Source organism: Pinus tabuliformis, chromosome 3_2 (assembly GCF_031772625.1).
Source record: "Pinus tabuliformis cultivar Carrire ecotype Pingquan chromosome 3_2, CPIR1, whole genome shotgun sequence".
Lineage (NCBI taxonomy): Eukaryota > Viridiplantae > Streptophyta > Pinopsida > Pinales > Pinaceae > Pinus > Pinus tabuliformis.
This window is the reverse complement of record NC_142302.1, coordinates 644,303,139-644,309,137: the sequence shown is the minus strand read 5'-3', so window position 1 is coordinate 644,309,137 and position 5,999 is coordinate 644,303,139. Positions and strand designations below refer to the sequence as shown.

The window sequence follows — 5,999 nt, the reverse complement described above, 5'->3', positions numbered from 1 at the left end:
ATGATTTCACGGATCTTGGAAGCCTACCTCGCCATCTTCGTCAAATCCTGTTAGGGGTCGATTTAGGGGACGCAAATCTGATCTTACACCAAGGATTTCTTTCAGATCTGTCGAAAGGCTGAGCAATCTGCTGCGTAATCTACTTTCGTCGGCTTATATATGGACGAAGGCCAGATCTATCTCCTGAAGATGTCATGCAACATAGCAGATTTAAATCGAATGTCCTCGCTATTTCTAGAGAGAAACTATGTCTGCTTCAAAGGCGATCCATGCATTCCGCTATTGACCCGTGCTGCAAACCACTTTTGTGTATGAACGCCCTCGCTACCGAGCGTTCGTGCAATCAAGAGTGAGCCTTGCAGATTTTCGCAAACCCATACTGCAAGATCACTTTCCATGCAAAACCCCTGGCCGCTTGAGTCTTGTATAACAAATATCCCTTGATAGTCCATTATCTTGCATATGCTTTCGCCCTCTCTCAACACTGCAAACCTTGGCAGTGCCACTGACATAAGAACCAAAAACTCTATTGCACTAACTAACTAACATATATATATATATATTTGTTTAAAGAAAGGAAAAAAAAATTGGACTTTTGGTACGTCAATTTAATAGAAAAATTTGTGGAAAATTTTGAAGTTAAATTACATGATTTTAGAGAAATTAGACCAAAAAAATCTATTGAAAAAGCTTCCAAAAAATCTCGGAATCCAACATATTTTTTGTATAATTCTTTTGTTCCCATCATTATGATATTGATTTTTCTTTGATTACATTTAGTAATTTAGAATAAATATATTAAATATCGTTTTTAAAAATTAAAAATATATAATATGATATTCCAAATGTGAATGATATTCCATTAAATAGAAGATTCAATAATAAATCAAGTGGCATCAACTCTACCACCTAAGATGAAAGAGTTGAGGAGGGTTTTACTCTTATAAGTTGTTGTAGTAGAAAAGGGGTTAGATTTTTGGATTAAATCAAGTGGCATCAACTCTACCACCTAAGATGAAAGAGTTGAGGGGGTTTCACTCTTATAAGTTGTAGTTGTAGAAAAGGGGTTAGATTTTTAGATTTTAAATTTTTGATTGAGCAATTTAGTTTAATCAAGATTTTTATAAATCTTGACTAAAAATTTTCAAAATTAGATTTTGGATTTTAAGCCTTTGATCGAGCATTTTAACTTCGTCAATAATTTTTATAAAACTTGATTAAAAGTTTAATGAAAAATTTCAAAATACCTTAACTAACGGTTAATTAAATCACAAAATTAAGATCGTTACAAGGTAATAAAACATGTTATAAATCCTTGATGAGTAAAAGTAAAAATGATAAAAATAAAGGAGCTACATTAAAAATATGAAAAACACTTTTTTTAATCTCCCTCATAAAGTATTGCCCAATTTTATGCCATCGTCTTGGTAAAAATGATTATATTTTTTACATCCATAGGTATGGTATTATGCATTAAGTTCGTCTTTGGATGCATATTAATTTATCTTTGACAAAAAAATAGCTTCTTATCTATATTTTAACACTGTTATTTTTTATTATTAATTAAATTTATTTATTTATTTATATATGAGAAAAAAACATACATAGGAATCTGACATATTTTTTGTATAATTCATTTGTTCTCATTATTATGATATTGTTTTTTCTCACATTACATTTAGTAATTTAGAAAAAAAAAATTAAATATTGTTTTTAAAAATTAAAAAAATATAATATGATATTCAAAATGTGAATGATGTTCCATTTAGAAGATTAAATAATAAATCAAGTGGCATCAACTCTACCACTTAAGATGAAAGGGTTGAGGGAGTTTCACTCTTATAAGTTGCAGTTGTAGAAAAGGGGTTAGATTTTTAGATTTTGCATTTTTATTGAGCAATTTAGTTTGATCAAGATTTTTATAAAGCTTGAGCAAAAATTTATTGAAAATTTTCAAAATTAGATTTTGGATTTTAAGCCTTTGATCAAACAATTTAACTTCATTAATAATTTTTATAAAGCTTGATTAAAAGTTTAATGAAAAAATTCAAAATACCTTAACTAACCGTTAATTAAATCACAAAATTAAGATCTTTACAAGGTAATAAAACATCTTATAAATCCTTGATGAATAAAAGTAAAAATGATAAAAATAAAGGAGCTCCATTAAAAATATGAAAAACACTTTTTTTAATCTCCGTCATAAAGTATTAGCCCATTTTATGAAATCTTCCTTGTGAAAATGATTATATTTTTTACATCCATAGGTATGGTATTATGCATTAAGTTTATCTTTGAATGCATATTAGTTTGTCTTTGACAAAAAAAATTGCTTCTTATCCATATTTTAACATTGTTATTTTTTATTATTAGTTAAATTTATTTTTTTATAAGGTGATTGGTTGAGGTTTTATTATGCACTTTTTAGTAACTTCCATTTCTATTAACTATTATTGTTTTGTTTTTAGTTTTCTTTCTTTATTTAACTTTTTAATTTTAATTTTTTATTTTAATTTTCTATTATTTCCATTTTTACTCCATATTTTCAATTTAAGATAACTTATTATTATATTAAAAATATATTTTAATAATTAATTATAAAAAATTATATATATTAATAAAAAATAAAAAATAAAAACACATATATAAACATATATATTAAAGTGCATATATCTTAGTATAAATAATATTAATGAATAATATTTTTTAATTTTTAGTGCTGATATTTAACGATATTTTATTTTATTAGTTATTGTATTTTTGTTTTGAAATTTTTAAAATTATTTTTTAAACTATATTTAAATTAAACCACAAATACTAACTATTATGTATTTATTATGTAGCCTGGATTTCTAGACCATATCAAAAGAATGTAACATTTCCTAGATAGTGAAAGTGGTTGAAAAGCTTACAAATTCAAAATTCGGGAAGTTAGTTCCCTGCACCGAAAGGTCTGAGTTGAATGGTTGCATCCTGTAAAGTGGAAAATGAAAGGATTTCCTTTCAACCGCGCATCTGGTGTAGTGGTATCATAGTACCCTCCCACGGTACTGACCAGGGTTCGATTCCCTGGATGCGCAAGAATTATGATTTTGTTTTAACGACCTCCCAAGGGGTACTGACCGGGGTATAGTCATCACGTTAATCTCACACACTAAAGGTCCCCAGTTCGAACCTGGGCTCAGACATGTCATTATGCAATCGATTTTGTTGTGCGCTCAGCTTGAACCTGGGCTTATACATAACAGTGCATTCAGCGCTTTTTGTCTTCTTCCGACTCAGTAAGTTTGAAAATATTAATTACAAATGTCGTCTGGGTGGTGTAGTTGGTTATCACGTTAGTCTCACACACTAAAGGTCCCCAGTTCGAACCTGGGCTCAGACATGTGTAATGTTTTGTGCTTTCCGCTTGAACCTGGGCTTATATATAACGATGCATCCAGCTTTTTGCAGTACTGATCGGCGTTAGATTCCTGGATCGACAATTTTTGCATTTTACTCAGTGGATTTTTGGAAGTAATAATCTCAGACAGTGGAGAATGATTTTTTCCTTTTTCTCCCCCGACGCTGGAGCGATGGTGCCCCCCCGCAGTTGGAAACCCTGATCCTCTGACTGCGCTTGGCAGGCCCTGCCGGGCCGCAGCCTCTGCTGCGTGCCTTCCCCTCCGCTGTTCGCACCCCCTACAACCTGGGCCTCTTGCCCTGCCTCTCTCAGCTCGCGCTGCCCCCGCGGGCAGCTTTCGACCGCTCCCTCTCAGCTGGGCCTCCCGCCCTTTCATCCTTCTTTCCGTCTTCTGAGGAGCTCCACAGGCGCGATGGGCTCTCTAGATCCGGGACAGGCCGACATGGAGAAGGCTTTTGCATCACTAATCCCAGAGAACATTACGGAACGAATCCGACCTTCCGCCTCAAAATTCATCAAGAAGCTCGATGAAATCCCGGAAATCCCTCTCCCCCCATCTCTCCCAAGGAGATCCGCTGTAGCCTTGGCAGAAAGGGGTCTGGTTGGTCAGTTCACGGGACTATGGCCCTCCCCCAGAACGGTCCAGCGCTGGGTGGAAAGAAACTGGAACGCTATGGTCCAGGGGAAAATAGCGATAAGGTTTTGTGGAAGAGGCTTCTTCACATTCCTCTTCGAATCAGTGGAGGACCGAAACTTAATCTTCAGGAATGGTCCATATTTCATGGACACTAGAGGTCTGTACCTCAATCGCTGGACCCCGGACTTCGACCCAGAAATGGATGTCCCCAACGCAGTCCCGGTTTGGGTTCGTCTTCCACACCTGCCGCTCCACTGCTGGGCAGACGAATCAGTCAGAGCCATTGGTAACGCAATAGGAAAATACGTGGATAGATCGGAGCCAAAAGAAAACATGCATGCATGTGCGAGGATCTGTGTAGAAGTGGACTTGGGCAAAGGGCTACCAGAGGCAGTCAAGCTCAGAGTGGATCAGTGGACGCATATCCAGCAGGTGGACTACGAGCAACTTCCCTTCAAATGTAAGGTATGTCATGAATATGGTCATTTTGCAAATAGGTGCTCTAAAGCCAGATCAGAAAATAATACCAACCCTGAATCCCCAGAGGAAGCATGGGAAGTCGTCAGGAAGAAAAAGAAATCAAACCCTCCCCCCGAACCAGAGGCTCCTCTTTCCGAAACCCCTCTCCCCTCCTCTGTCCCTGCAAGCTTAGACCATTCCATCCCCTCATCCTCCAATCCCTTCGAAACCCTAGCCTCAGAGGAACCCTCATCTCCCCCTCCATCCCCCAAGGGCAAAAGAACCCCCCCTTCCTCCCCCACTCAGGCTTCCCCTCCTCAGACAGTGGAAAGAATCTTGACAAGAAACAAGACAAAGGAAAACATCGCAGCCACGGATCCCCCAAGGAAAGTAGGAAGAAAATCGAACAAGGAAATAAGAGACGAGAATGCAGCAAGAGAGATGACCACCGGAACTCAACAACCAATAGATACATATCTGGACAAGAACAAGGGAAGTGGCGAGAAGCTGAAGGAGAAAAGTGGGACTCACAACAAATCAGGTAAATGATGATTTTGGTCTCCTGGAACTGTAGGGGGATGGGCTCCTCCCTTAAGGCAAACGCAGTCCGAGATCTAATCAAATCAGAACAACCAGACTTCCTCCTACTCCAGGAGACCAAAATCAGCGACCAAGAATTTCAACAAAGCATATCAAAGAACAGAAGGTATGAAGGAATAGCCACGAGCGCCTCAGGAGCATCAGGAGGCATAGGAATATTATGGAAAAAAAGCAATTGGACCCTTATAAGAAACAACCAAAACAGGTGGTGGATCAGAATTGACATGCAAAGTTCAGATCAGAAGGAGGAATTCACAATTTACAATGTATACGCACCTCCCCACTTCAGAGACAAAGCCACATGTTGGGACTCTCTGAAAATGGACATTGAGGCCTCTCAAGGGAAGAAGATCTTCCTTGGAGGAGACTTGAACCTAATCAGGAACGCAGAGGAAAAATTAGGAGGGAAATACTTCACAGATCCATTCAGAGATAAACTAGAGGAAATCATCCAAGCTCATAAATTCATAGATATCCCTCCACAAAATGGACGCTACACGTGGTCAAACAAGAGGACAGGAAGGAATAATATCAAGGAGAGACTTGATAGAATTCTTGTTCAGGAGAGTGCAGCAGTAAACTTCCAAAGGATCCACAGTACAATCATTCAGGGATACACTTCGGATCACAAGCCCGTGGCATTGCATCTAGAGAAAGAAGAGGACCTGGGCCCGTTACCATTCAAATACAGCAAGGATTGGGACAACAACGAGGATTTCAAAGCCCTGGTGAAAGAAACATGGAGGACAGAGATAATAGGATCTCCTCATTTTGTCTGGGAATCAAAGATCAAACACTTAAGAATTGCCATAAAAAACTGGGTTAGAAACCACGCAAATGAGGATAGGAAGGCAAAGCTCGAGCTGCAAAGAGCCTTGGAGAAATGGAACCAGGACAAGG

At 37.5% G+C, this 5,999-nt stretch overlaps 2 non-coding genes across 2 annotated transcripts; both read left to right on the top strand.

The window, feature by feature from the left end:
• Positions 1 to 3,009: 3,009 nt before the first annotated feature.
• Positions 3,010 to 3,080, top strand: TRNAG-CCC (transfer RNA glycine (anticodon CCC)). The gene has a single exon. It is a non-coding gene; the product is annotated as a tRNA-Gly (tRNA).
• Positions 3,081 to 3,311: 231 nt separating this feature from the next.
• On the top strand, positions 3,312 to 3,385 carry TRNAV-CAC (transfer RNA valine (anticodon CAC)). The gene has a single exon. It is a non-coding gene; the product is annotated as a tRNA-Val (tRNA).
• The last annotated feature ends 2,614 nt before the right edge of the window (positions 3,386 to 5,999 follow it).